The following is a 15,160-nucleotide window of genomic DNA, read 5'->3' as shown; positions in this document are numbered from 1 at the left end:
GTTTATCTTGGAAACTCAAAACGAGACAATCATGATGTGTTGTGTCATGTTGAAGATCTCGTCCACAGAATGAATATGAGTCATCGTTGACGAACTTTGGAATTCATTTTAGTTTTTACCGATTAATACGTGTGTGTTATAACGAGTGTAAATAGTCAAAATGAAGATTTATCCAAAAGAAGAGCGTATTGACATGATTTTTATTCTTGGAGAATGTCATAAGACATTTCGAACATCTGTAATAAATATTTTGTTTCCGTTTTATGTTATACTTGATATGTGATTTAGAACTTTGAACTAAAAGACGCCAAATGGCGCAAGGAGCCATTATTTAGTGCATTCTGCAAAAACGCGAAGACAGCTATGAACATCCTAGTACCATTCGATGGGTATTTAAAAACTACATATCCTGGTAAGTTAAAAAATATGGCATTGCATTTAAATTAATCCAGTTATAGCCACTTAAAGTCCTCATTTGAATAGTTTTAATTTTTTCACACCCTGTATAAGCTGGCAAGTTTTTCATGATTGGGATATAAAGTATGATCCATTATTACACTACACTGTAAATTACGCTTACATAACTTAAATACTGTTTAAGTGGTTAAAACATGAAAATTAGGCCAAATTTTTACAAAATTTAAATTATTTCAAAAACCGTAAGTACTAGGTATTGTAAACCTTATTAAAACACACATTTATTTTGATCGGAGAATCCAAAAATGCAACAATATACAAGGGGTTCCATTTAAAAAAACACAACTTTGATACTTTTAGCACTTTTGGGACACCCTGTATAATATGAAAATAATTTTAAAAAGTAGCCATAATAGATCTCCATATAACCCAAAAGAAAAATTTTTAGAAAACCTCGTATTTTGGCCACAATATTCCGAGCCGTATAGCGTGAATAACCCTGTATAAGTATATCACCATGAATCGATATATTTTTAACCAAGGAATGTATGATTAAGCCTTGACCCCCTTATTCTGGGACTCCCTCTATATTGAATGTTAGAACGATGAACGATTCTTTGCGAATGTGAGAATTTTTATGTTCTCGAAATCTGGAGACTTTCAAAGAAAAACACTAAAAAACATCAAAATTAATATCAGAAGCCAAATATCCCTTCAATACGTACCTTAATTGCTATTCCGCAATGAGCTGACTTTAGCTTTCAGCTAGATTGCTGATATCCACAAAATGTTAAACAGTTATGAGGAATAGGACAAAAGTTATAGTTAACTGTAAAGTTATTGAGTAAAAAAAAAGGAAAACGCCCTATATCTTGAGAATGAATTGAGATTTACCTACGATATATTGATTAATTTGAATCACGGTGAAGTTCTCTAAACCCCCTTATCCTATGTACAGTTAACTTTAAAACAACCTGTGCATGAGCTGTAAGGCTTTCTTTACACACGGTCAATAGCAAAGTTCGTCCCTTTACTTCTCCGAAGTAGTTAATGGTTTGCGGTCTTTTCACTGATTGCAGTTGCTTATCGTAGATAAATAGAATACGAAATCAAGCATAACTGGAATTAAGTGAGATTTTTCTTGAATAGGACAGGTTAAAAAAGACATTGGTTGTATAAATGGCGAACGAATTAATCAAACCGCCAGCTCGCAAGGTGGAGGGTGAACGTGAAAATAGAACATCTAAATTGCAGAAAGAGAATTTTCCTGGCATTTCTGGAGAGAATGGACTTAAGAGATATTACCTCCCAAACCTAACTTTAATTGTGCTTGTGTTGCTTTACAAAAATCACGAAGTATTTTGTATGAAATTCATCATTAAGAAAACAACTGATGGTATAAATATTAGGTCAGTCTCATCAGGATCCTTGCATTAAGAAAGAGATAAATATGAAGGCATAACAATTACAATGCAACCTGGATGTCTGTCTTTCCTGATAAGTTTAAAACTATACTTATTGATTTATTTTTTATATTATAGTTTTATTATTATACGATTTTTCCTATTGTTTATTATTTTAATAATTGTATATATATTGTGTTGTTAAGAATCCTTCAATAATAATCTATTACTGCGATAGTGATTCTGATAGAAGTTGTGTCATGCGCTGTCGATTGGGGACACATTATTTAAGAAGAAAAACGTTTCAAATTGTAGTTTTTATTGTGAGCGAACTTCAACATCATAAAAAACATAGTTTGAAAATCGATTGCCATTATAATGTTTACTAGGTGTTGATTAAGCTTTTCACGGTATACTCAGCATTCAAAGGAGATGACCAAGAGGGATATCAGAAAATTCTGGTTAGCTCAATATTGGGAAACAGTTAACATTAATATTTAGATGTTGCGTCTCTTTACTGAGAAACACATTCCATTTTTGTTAGAGTTTAGTTTGTGTTTTATTTATGAGAAAACCCCCTTTAAAAAACAGCAAAAGTGATTTTTTGATTATTTTATATAAATTTTAAACCCAATCTAAAAACCTGTGAAAGAAATGGAAAAGCATAACAAAAAATTTACCATTCACCCTTATTGATTTAACTTTCATTCGATATACTTTAGGTTACGGCATAGAAATCGAGTGTTTTTAAATAATCATAGAATCGTTGATTTTTGATATACATAAGTTAAAATGTTAGTGTAGGTTTTGCTCTTTGGTAAATTTTCGGAACTTATACTACCGGTCTAATAACGAGATTTTTTATTCACAAAAAATAATGCAAGATGTCTAGTCGCAAAGAATATCGAATCAGTTCTGGCCTTTTTTAGAGACCCGATTCGTAATCGGAAAAGTAATATAAACAATAAAGTTGATACGCCGAATATCCGATTCAGCGTCTAGGAAGATGTGGACGTTGCATGATACATATACATCTTCTATTTTTCTATTATAACAGCATTATCGAAGCAAACAGCATGGTCGAAAACACAGCATTTTATAGTCACCAATAGAAAATTACATTTGATATGTGCCGTCTATTCTTGTTAACGCAATATTGAAGATGTTCAAAAAGATTTGCTTTCACACTATCCAGCAGCTCTTCGTTGATTCCGGTGATTTAATGTCGGATTGTTTTTTCTAAGTATTCTAATGTCAGAAGCTTAGGTTCGTAGCAACATACCTTAAGATAGGCCCATAAAAAGAAATCACACAAGGAGAAATCAAGCGATCGCAGAGGTCATAAAATGTCACCAAATCTGAACTTCAGTCACACACGTACCACACCCAATAAAATTAACATTTTCGATGTTCTAACCTCTACGAATGTTTGAAGGTGGCAACAGAAAAATATTAATAAATTGCTATGAGCCAAAGAATGAAATGCCTGTTGAAGCACAACCTTTCTATTGTAAAACATGAAAATTATGTAAAATGTTCATAAAATTTCAATTATTTAAAAAAACCTTATTAAAACAGACACTTATTTTGATCAAAGAATTCAAAAATGTAATAACATACAAGGGGTTCCATTAAAAAAAACATAACTTTGATATTATTAGAACTTTTGAGAAACCCTGTATGATATGAAAATAATTTTTAAAAGTAGTCATAATAGACTCTCATATAATCGAAAGGTAAAATTTTTCGAAAGCCTCGTACTTTGGCCACAATATTCCGTGCCGTATAGCGTGAATAACCCTGTATATAAGTCGGACGTAATAAAGATTTATCAATTATTCTGTTAACACATGACTGCGTGTGAATCTTAAATTCGAAGCATCTAATAGTGCGATTATTTTAATGAGTGATTTGATAAATTTAATGAGTTGCCTGTAACGTGTTAATGAGTTAATATCGAGTAAACTAGCGAATTCGTAGGACATTTTGAGCTCATTAAAATCGTGCAAACATATATAGTTATTAACGTCACAACACCGATAATTTACACTACCACTATCGTTTAAAAAAGTTCGATTAGATCGCTCAAACACATCTTCCACCTAACTACGACGGAAGGTGCGTTTATCCAGAATTATTGTGATATTTGTCAAGAATTTGGAAATTTCAGATAAATTACGAGAGGTACGTTTAACTCATTTAAATTAACTTGATAAATTTGGTATCATTTAAGATTTAAAAAACCACACACTTCTGGATGAAAAAAATTACTTATAATCACATCATATTATCGCCAAACCAATTCATTTCGCTGTTTTTTTCTTAATGAACCAAGTCCAAAATTCGTTAACAGCTCGTTATTGAGGTGGTTCAAGCGTAGTATAGGGTCAGGTCAGAAACTTGATTTTATCAATAAACATTCCGTATAAGTCCAAATTTGGCATAACGGCCCGACAAGCTCGTTTAACTTTCTAGTCTGTCATATTTCGACGAATGATAATGACTATCGCAGATTCAAAAGGTCAAACAACTTCAAACACAGGATTCGATATTAGTTCTTGCATTTAAACAAACATGAGGGTTTCAAAAAGGTAATTTTTGCATTTAAAGAAATGTGATACTGTGGAAAAATTCATGTGTTATTCCAACTGTGTATCACATGGTGGTGAATTTCAGAAGAACCACAGAAAACGGGAGAAAAATGCAGAAATGTGCTCTCGTTCCATATGCAATTCTGGTTTTAGTTACCGAAAGGTTTCTTAAACATGACGTGTAAAACCCACAAATCACCTTAATTTCATAAAATTTGACCATAAAAGGTTCAAATTCCGATGATTTATTGATCGTTGCATTGAACCAGCCGTCATGAATTTTATGTGCGTCATAGTTCTTTTATTTTACGTCGTACCATATTTTATACAACAATGTTTTTTTTATTTTTCAAAGTTGTGTTTCTATTTAAAAATAGTAAAAGAGGGGTGTAAAGAGAAATAAAAATAATATTAAGAAGCAATCGAAATTATCACAGAAAAAATATAAATTTAAAAAATATTTGGATTGTCATTGAGAAAGATAAAACTAGAGAATTTAGTTTTTGAGGAAAATCTTATACCTACACTTGGCCAAATATACCTCGGACTGAGACCATGGTCCGATGGGCCACAATTAAGCGCTTCCCCGAAAAACCATCAACTGGTCGTTAATGGTTCATGAGGTAATATGATGTTGTGTTATATTTGAACAACCCATGCCCATGCCATTCTTAACCAAACAATGCCTATGTGTGTAGTCGGAATTATTGAGAGTTCTATTAAGGGCAGGGTAGAGACATTTCAGTTGATTAATTCATTTGAGAAGTATCCATCAAAGCTGAAATTATTATTTGGAAAAAGGTTTCGATGAGTTCAAGAAACTTTTCAATTACTATTATTAATTTAGCGCAATAAGTTATATGGTCTGATTTCTTCAAATGCGGTTCTTCAATATCCAGGTTATTATCTACATATAATACCCGGTTAGTTAGTTGTGAGTCAACAACTAACTACTAAAAAGTCTTTTTTATATTAAATATTAAAATTAAAAAGGAATTAAAATTAATATATTAAATAAACTTTTTTAAAGATCTTAGAACATTTTGTTTTTAAATTTTTTATCTCTTCGACTTTTCGATTCTACAATTTTGGATTTATTCGGTGGGTTCTATGCCCACTAGACATTAAATCATTAATTAATCATAAAGGAACAAAATGGCCAAAGTAGACTACATTCTTAACTCTATCTCACACCGCATTTTTCTCATAGCTAATTCTTTATCTTATTCACAATTTTCCAGAAACTCTCTCGTCTTTTTATCATATATTTTTTTTATAATTTTAACATTAGCAGCCCCACCAATCAACGAAAACGGCAAATGTATGTAGAAAATTGATAGATTGTGCGATATAAGTTCGACAGTTTGATAATTTCAATATTTTTATGGCAATTCTGATAGATCAATAGGTTCGGGGTAAACTCAAATTCGAATTAATCCCATCAGTAACCGAAAAGCGAACAAAACTTGTACGCCCACATTTGAGAAACGTAAGTTGATGATCACGCATAAAGACGAAACGTCAAGTTTTAATTTGTATCTTTGAAATTTTAAATAAACAAAGAAATTATTTACAGTTACGTAATTGATAGAGTAAAAGTTCACCCCCCCTCTGCGTTTCTTAATTTTTGAAATGCCGGGCAGTTTCTCAAAAATGTGATGTTATTTACAAAACTGTTATTTACATTATAGATAAGTGCTATACACAATACTAATAACCAATTTCTTATTCTTATCGTATTTTCTATTTCCGTAACTGGTCCCAAAGATATTTCAGATACAATAGAACACAATTCCTTTATCTAAAACCAGTTGCCGATTGTGAAGGTAAATTTTGAGAATATTTTCGAAGCTGATTGGCCACCCACAAATTGCTTGTGATAAAACCCATTAAAATAAATACCTTGGACAAACCCAAAATCGCCATTAGAGCATTAGTCGTAGGACTTATCTCAGTGGTGAGTCGTGCTTTGCTGCGTGTGTACTTCTGATGGAAGCCTTTGTAGGAGTTCAAATAATTTTCCTTCGTGAGCAAAGGTAATTTCAGCATGAATCAAGAGCTCAATAGAATCGAAAAGTCAATTGTAATCCCAGACACTCGCTGATCCCATGAGCTCGGATGAGTGCTTCTCGTCATTTGAATCTTACGGCAATTGTACGGGTTACAATGTTCCGTATGCTAATATATACAAAGAAGATGTGTTTCCAGTTCAAGTACAGCAAGATTCTTATGTTTCGCACGATAATCAGAGTATAATGGTAAGCATGATATATAATTAGCACGTATGAGCATGAACTCAGCAGACGCTCTATGTTATTACACTCGTCTGCGAGATAACGGCCTTGATATTTACTTAACGTAAATTTATTATATTAAATTATCAATAAATTAATATTTTAAATAACTAAAAATTGCTTCAACTTTGAAATAAACTTTAACGTACATAATTATCGTCTGAAGAGCTATTTTCCAAACCATGAGTAATCACCTTCTCATAGATTTATCCTGTAAATAGCCGACCGATAACTGCTGGCACGCCTTTATTCCTTAAAAATTGCGACTTGGAAAAGTTGTATAAACTAGTTATCATAATAATTCAAACCGAAACAATCTCATTAAGCACGAAACTTTGGCACGTGCAGGTTGTTAATTTTTGCGAAAAGCTACTTTCCACCTATTTATCATTACGCTTGATCACAAAAATTGTTTAGTTTTTTTTTACTTATTCGTAAATGTTTGTTTCAAAATTCAGGTTTTTGTTTCAGAATAACAATGACCTCAATCCGAATCCATCGCTTTCTTCTTACTCATTCGAAGACAACTGGTATCAAGTCGCTCCAAATCAGTTCGTAGATGTAACTCCAATGAACGTTTGTCCGAAGGAAGCTGCGCAGAAAAAAACACAAAATTAACACGAAAGTAGTGAAACGATCAAGAACCCAATACAAGTCCTTTCAATTAATGGCCCTGGAAAAGGAGTTTCAAACGGGAAAGTACCTTTGCAGAGCCAAAAGGATCCAGTTGTCTCAAGAATTAAATGTCACAGAGAAGCAAATCAAAGTCTGGTTTCAAAACCGTAGAATGGAATTTGAGAAGGACGGCAAGATCAGAACGCTTTGAGGATCGAAATTTTTCAGATAACTTCCTCACCAAAAGTAGCCCAGAATCAGAGTTTAGAGGTCGCCGTGGGTTCATCTAACTTTCCTCTGATTAAAGAAGATCTTCCCATTTTGCCCCAAAAGTTGGTAAACAGCTCCATGGTCGTTCAAAACTTCCATTCATTTAAATTCCCAACAACCTCGGGATCCGCATTTCACACCCCCCATGGGCAATGGGGCGTTCCGTCAGTCGCTGCCACACACCAAGTCTATCATCATCCGTTTGGAATGTACGGTAACAATTACGACCAGGTGTGCCTCCCGATTTCGTACTCTCTCCCTCTGGGATCTAACTTAGTCCCGTCGTATCAAAACGATGGCGAAATTCAGGACAACTTCCATCACAACAGGCTGAATGAGTATAACGTTGAAGGAAGAGGTAATAACACCAATCATACCTCAACATACAGGATGTTATCGCAGAACTTGCCATGCGTTACTTGGAGTTCGAATGAATACGGATCTGATTCCTCAGCAAAGCAGGGCACCGGATTAATTGACATTGCATGTAAATATAGTTACAGTCGGGAAATAAATTATTCGTCCACCTAGAAATAATGGAATAAAATCCAAATCACTTAAATTTATTTGACTTTTATTACAAAAAAAAAACATATCATTCACTTGCCAAATATAGTAATAAAATATTTAACATTAACAATAAATATCAAAAATAAATGAGAAATTCTTCAAAATTGATGGGAGAAAAATTATTTGTCCACAAAACTTTTTTTTTAAATATGTCAAAGCAGTATGAAACTAATGACGTGTTTCGATCTTATATTTTCTTTTAACCCGTTAGGCATCGATTCTACTAGTTTTCTAACGTTACTTGTTTCGATCTTTGTATAAATGATTTTCGAATACAGTAGTGTATTTGGTCATCGTTTATAAATAAAAAAGGTATACCTTGTTGATGTTGCTACGAGGAGCCGTTTACGAGATAAATGCATTTTAGTAATTCAGGTGTAAGATTTTAGATTAAACAACTTATTTACTACAAAAAGGTACTCTTGATAAGACCTTTAATAATTCGCAGTAGTTTTACAAGAAAACTTAATTACCAAATCATGAATACAAAGAAATAAGAATATCACAAAAACTGTTCAAAGAGTCCACCATTTGCATGTATACAAAGGTTTATACGCCGAAGAAAATTAAAATGTATTCTTTGCATAACTTCTTCGTCGTTTCTAATATTATTTATTGCATCTTGAATACGTTGCCACAGTTGTTCTTCGTTATCGACAGTTGTCATGTAAACCATGGACTTAAGGTGTCCCCATAAAAAATAATCCATTGGATTTAAGTCCGGAGAACGTGGTGGCCATTTTACAGGGGCGTCATTACCTCTGCCTATCCATTTATATGGGTACTGTTGATTTAAATGATTTCTAACATTTAGTGCAAAATGTGGTGGAGCTCCGTCATGCATAAACCACATATCTCTCCGAAGTTGTTTAATCTAAAATCTTACACCTGAATTACTAAAATGCATTTATCTCGTAAACGGCTCCTCGTAGCAACATCAACAAGGTATACCTTTTTTATTTATAAACGATGACCAAATACACTACTGTATTCGAAAATCATTTATACCAGGAGGCAAAAAAGTTTCAATCAATTTAATACATGCGGTGGGCCGTAAGTGGCGCCCTCTACCGGGTAAGTGCAATTTATTAGCAGATATGAATTCGGCGTCTTGAAAAACTCCCCTACACCAACTTTCACGTTTTTATGTTGTACAGTATGGAAAATATGTTAAAAAATTGATTTTTAATTTTCAACTTTGACGCACTCTAGCGCTGTTATTATCAACTTTTGGACTAAACTAAATATGGCTAAATCGTCTTGTTTTGATCTGAAGAATCTGTGGTAGAGCGTTGTAAAGACCTTTTACAGACACCCTGTATAACGTTTTTCCAATAGTCAATATTTTTGTCCAAATGCCTTTGAGCAAACTTTAAACGTTTTGTCCTATTCGTTTTACTTACCAAAGGTTTTTCCGGCCAATTCGTGCCCGTATATCTTCGTTCCTTAAAAAATTTCATTTTATCGTTTTATGGAAAACCTTGTGATAATCACTGGCTACACTTTTCACTATTTCAGTTGCAGTAGTCCGCGGATTTTCTTGAACTCTCCTTAATATTGTCCATTTCTCTCGAATTGTCAACATATTTTTACTTCCCCTCCCCGGCAAATCTTTTGTTGTACGGGTTGTATTATTATATATATTTTTTTTTATTATTTATTAAAACGCTTCTTCCAGAAGCATTTTAAGAGAATTACAATCTGATCAGAGAATGATCAATGAGTAATTTTGTTCTAATATTAATGTGCCTTAGCTACATTTAGGGGTTACTAATTAGTAATTAATTAGTAGTCCTTAGGTTCTAATATAAAATTGACGCGTGAAGATTCACTTTGTTTTTACTATTCACACACTAAACTAGCTCGAAGGGCTTGATCCTCTTGAGTCGTCTGGTCAGGTTAGTGTTGTCTAGGAGTTGGATAGCTTCCACGTTGACGTGCTGCAGAAGTCGTTGTTCATGTCTTCTCGCAACTTTACTGACGGTTTTGCTGACGGTGTCCACACCCAGGTCTCTGTGAAGGTCACTATTTCTAAAGTACCAAGGTGCGTTGACAATACACCTTAGCACTTTATTTTGAAATCGTTGGATTATGTCCACGTTGTTTTTTCTTGCACATCCCCAGAGTTGGATTCCATACGACCATACAGGCTTCAAAACTTGATTGTACAGTAGTATTTTGTTGTATACTGATAAAGAAGAGTTTCTTCCTAACAGCCAATACATTTTTCCAAATTTAATATTGAGTTCTTCCCTTTTCTTTTTGATGTGGGCTTTCCATCGTAGTTTAGCATCTAACGTCATACCTAAATATTTTGCAGTGTTAGCATATGGTATTTGTATATCATCAATATAAATCGGAATATAATTGTGCCTTTTGTTCGTAAAATTAATGTGAACAGACTTCGTGCCGTTCAATTTAATCCGCCATTGTCTGGTCCAGGTGACGATTTTATTCACTGTTGCTTGCAAGCTTGCTGCCGCGTCTTCGTAATTTTCGCCCACCTCCATAAGGGCAGTATCATCAGCAAAAGTTGCTATGGTGTCAAGTTCCAATGTAGGTATATCAGAGGTATACAACAGGTATAGCATTGGTCCCAACACACTTCCCTGTGGTACCCCTGCCTTAATCTCTTTTAGGTCAGAGTAAGAATCTTCTTGTTTTATTCTAAATGCTCTATCAGAAATATATGATTTTAGTAATAGAGCGAATGGTTTGGGTAGGAACTTGGTTAGTTTGTAAATAAGTCCTTCATGCCATACTTTATCGAAAGCTTGCGCCACATCAAGGAAGATGGCAGAGCAAACTTTTTTGTTTTCTAATGATTTTTCTATCACATCAATGATTCTATGAACTTGATCAATGGTGGAGTGTTTTTCTCTGAATCCAAATTGATGGGAAGGGATTAAGTTTTTCTCTTCAATTATAGGTTTCAGTCGCTTCAACAGTATTTTCTCAAAAACCTTTGAGATTACGGGTAGTAACGAAATTGGCCTGTACGATGAGGCTTCCGTTGGTGGTTTACCAGGCTTAGGAATCATAATAACTTCAGCTACCTTCCATACTCTAGGTACGTAATTCAGCCGAAATGATGCATTAATGAGGTGACATAATTTTATAATTGCCTTACGTGGGAGTTGTTTCAGGATTTCTCCGGTAATTAGGTCAAATCCAGGCGCCTTCTTGGGATTGATATTTTCTTTGATTTCTTGCTCGATTTCTTTTGGGCTGGTATGCTTGATACAGCCTTCAAGTACTACACATTGTGTCCAATCAAGAGTGTTGTCTCCTTCATTCGGCTGAAAGGTATTTTGGAGGTGTTCAGCGTACCTGTCTGCCTTTTGTTTGTTACTTTTTGCCCAAGTGCCATCGGGGTTCCTAATTGGTGATTGTTGCACTATGGGTCGTTTTAACTTTGCTGCAACTTTCCACACTGAATATTCGGTTTTTGCATAATTCGATAATTCACTTAGAAAGTTGCTAAGTTGGTCACTTTTAAAATTTTGAATTACTCTTTTCAGATGTTGACTTGCATTATTTAGTCTGGTTTTATCAGCCGGGCATCTAGACCGATGCCAGGTTTTTCTAAGTTTTCTTTTTCCAGAGACTAACGTGCGTATCTCTTTTGGATATGTTGTGCCATACGGACGATAAGAAATACTGGGAGTATTATTCCAGGCAGCTTGTTGAATTGAGATGACAAAGTTTTCTGCTTCATTGTCTAGTTCCAACTCATTTTTCAATGAAACTGACAAGTTTATGTCATTTTCCAGTTGAAGTTTGAAGCTCTGCCAGTCAGTTACTTTATTAGTTAACCGGGGAGATGCTTCTTTTTGTATAATACTGTCATTCAGCTTGAGTAGAATTGGCGAGTGATCTGAATTCATGTCGTAAGTTTCCTCCACATGCATACAGTTGAAAGACACATTTCGCGTAATAAAGAAGTCAATCAAATCAGGAGTTTTGTTTGAGTCAGTCGGCCAATAAGTAGGTTTACCAGTCGACAATGGTTTACAATTAAGCTGATTTATTGCTTGCAGCAATTCTTTTCCCTTTGTGGTTGAAATCCTGGATCCCCACTGTGTATGTTTGGCATTGAAATCTCCTCCGATGATAAATCTAAAGCCATAGTTACGTAGAAAATGTAAATATTGTTCTTTTTTTAAGGCATGTCTAGGAGGACAGTAGACTGCGCAGACAATAATTTCATACGTTTTAGTTTTCACTTTTACAGAAGTGGCTTGAAATTCTTCTGTTTGATATTTGAAGTCTTCTGTGTGTTGAATGATCTTCTTAATTATAACGGCACTATCCCCTCGGGGTGCATTATCTGGATGTGTCGTGTGATACAAATCATATCCTTGAAATTTAATGAATGACTCAGAAGTGAGGTAAGTCTCAGAAATTAAACATATATCTATATTTTCTATATTTAATATTACTTGAAGCTCTTGTTTGTGTTGTAATAGTCCATTAGAGTTCCATTCCATGATCCTAAGATTGCTGCTGTTTTTAGCCATTACGATTTTTGGGGATAGCTCCTTTGTTGCTGTGTTCAAGTCTGCTGAGACGATTATCCAAATTTTCTAGCCTCTCCAATATTTGTTGGAGACAACTTTGTACAGGGTCTATGTTTTGTACGATTGTTTTCGGATGGGCTTTGCTTTCTCCTGAGACCATTTGACTATATGTAGCACTTCCTATTTCATTGCTTTGTCGTATTGCGGGTGGTACAACTGTTTGCCTCTGAGGTTTTGGAGGCAGTTGTTTATGAGGATTTGTCCTTTGTGTTCGATTATCTTTCAATTTTTGCATTTCCTTTGCAATCGTGCATCCTCGGTAATTTGCTGGATGATTTCCACCACAGTGTATACATTTTGGTAGAGCGTCTTTGGGCTTGTCACAATTAATTGTCAAGTGCTTACCAGTGCATCTGACACATCGAGGTTCCATGGAGCAGTACTTTTGTGTGTGGCCATAGGCTTGGCATTTTTTGCACTGCGGTACTAGTCTGGATTTTCTTAAGGGCAGGATTTCTACCCTTACTCCTAAGATATCGGTTATACCATAAATTTTGTCCACATTTTCATCATGTCTGAATGAAAGCATGAACATGTTTAGCGGTTGTTTCGTTTTATATTTTAGTTTCGCGGTCACCTCAAGTAGTTTGTAGCCTCGCTTTCTGAGGTCCCCAGCAATGTCATTCGTCTCTACGGAGTGATGAAGTTTATTAGCCATAACTCTAATTGGTCTATTTTGCTTGTTTTCGTAGGAATGCCAAGAAAAATCCTTTTCGCTCAACACTGTGGAAAGTGCTTTAAAATCTTTCTCGTCGTTTGCGTTGATTTTGATAGTTTTGTCATTAACGACTTTAATGTGGAAATTTGCATACTGATTTACAATTGCATGTAAGTCGGAAAAGTTATTAATGTTTTCAACGATGATTGGGGGAGGCCTGTGTACTTTTTGGTTTGGAGGATTAACCGGGTTCTTTTGTTTTAAAGCTGGCGGAGTCGCGGAGGTATTCCGCTTCCGCTTTTTTCGGTTTTTCTCCCGAATCCATTCTGTTTCATTTGCAAGTTCCTCTTCATCGGTATAGAATTCTTCGGTTATTTTCATCTCCTTAGCTGGTGCAGGTAAAATTTTCTTTTCCAGCTCCATGTATTTAACCATGAGTTCATCATACATTTTTTGCATGTCATTTAACTTAGCTTCCAGCTGTTGTACACGTGCTTTGGCCTCGTCATTTTCCATTGTCAGCGTCAAATGCTTTTGCGAACTGGCGTTGTTCTGCAACTGCAATACTGGTTTCTTCAGCATTTTGCTGAATTAGCGATAACGCACGACACTGACGCGCCGCCGTATCCACTCGCCCGATGGTATTCGCTTGTTTACTCTAAATGAACAAATAAATAAACAAATTGCCGGCCTGTAAATACGTGTTCATCGAACGACGATCGAACTCGTACTTTTTGTATTATTATAATAATAAAAATAATAACAATCTTTATTTCCTAGGAAATAGGCTATCAACCGTTAGGTCTTTCTGCCCAAGTTTACACTATTATACGTATCTATGCCAACGTTTCCCTCAAGAAGAAGAAAGAAACAAAGAAACAAAAAAAAAGAAAAAAAAAAAGAAAAAAGAAGAAAAAAAAGAAAAAAAAACTCTCAGTTTTTGTTTTGTTAGTAGGGAGTCTTGTTGATGTCAGGTTTGTCTTAAGATTTCATATAACGTATGGGACGGGAATAGGAATTGGGAAGTGGTTTTTTGTCTCATCAGGCATAGTGCGTCTATTATTGCCCTATTATTGGGGTTGTTTGCCCATTTGGGTTGTAGTTGTAGGAGTCTGTCTGTGATTTTAGTTAAGTTCGTTCGTTCGTATAGAAGTTGATTGGGCGGATTGTGCAGTGGGTTTACCGGATGTCGTATTTTTGTAATTGTCCTTATTGCGATTTGTTCTGTTATTAGTATGTGTTGTTTGGTTTTGGTCGTTGCGTTGGCCCTTAGGATGTGTCCGTATTCTAGCAGGGGTCGGCAAATGGATTTGTATATGATGGTTGCTGTTTTTGTGCTAATTCCCTTGTTTTTCTATGTCAGTGACCTAAAGTGTTTTGCTCTTCTCTTAACCTCTGTTCTAGTATCCTTCAGATGTTTTGTAAACTTCGTCTTGTTGTCTATAGTAATTCCTAGATATTTAATGTCGTTTGTGAGTTTTGTTTTTTGACCGTCCGCCATGATCTTCGGTGAGTTGGTTTTAATTTTGTGATTTGATAGTAGAAGTTGGTTTTTGTTGGCGTTCGGTGTTAGTCGCCATTTGTAGAACCACTTCATTGTGGAGTCTGTCAGTAGTTGTAGTCTATCTGTCGCTTTTTTTGTGTTTTTGTCGTGTACAATGATTGCAGTGTCGTCTGCGTATTGTAGTATGTAGGCCGTTTTGTCTATTTCTTCTTTGTTTTGTACATTGTGGTTGTATATGTCGTGGCGATATACATTATA

This window comes from Euwallacea fornicatus, chromosome 27, assembly GCF_040115645.1.
Source record: "Euwallacea fornicatus isolate EFF26 chromosome 27, ASM4011564v1, whole genome shotgun sequence".
Classification (NCBI taxonomy): Eukaryota; Metazoa; Arthropoda; class Insecta; order Coleoptera; family Curculionidae; genus Euwallacea; species Euwallacea fornicatus.
Note: the sequence above shows the minus strand (reverse complement) of the source record.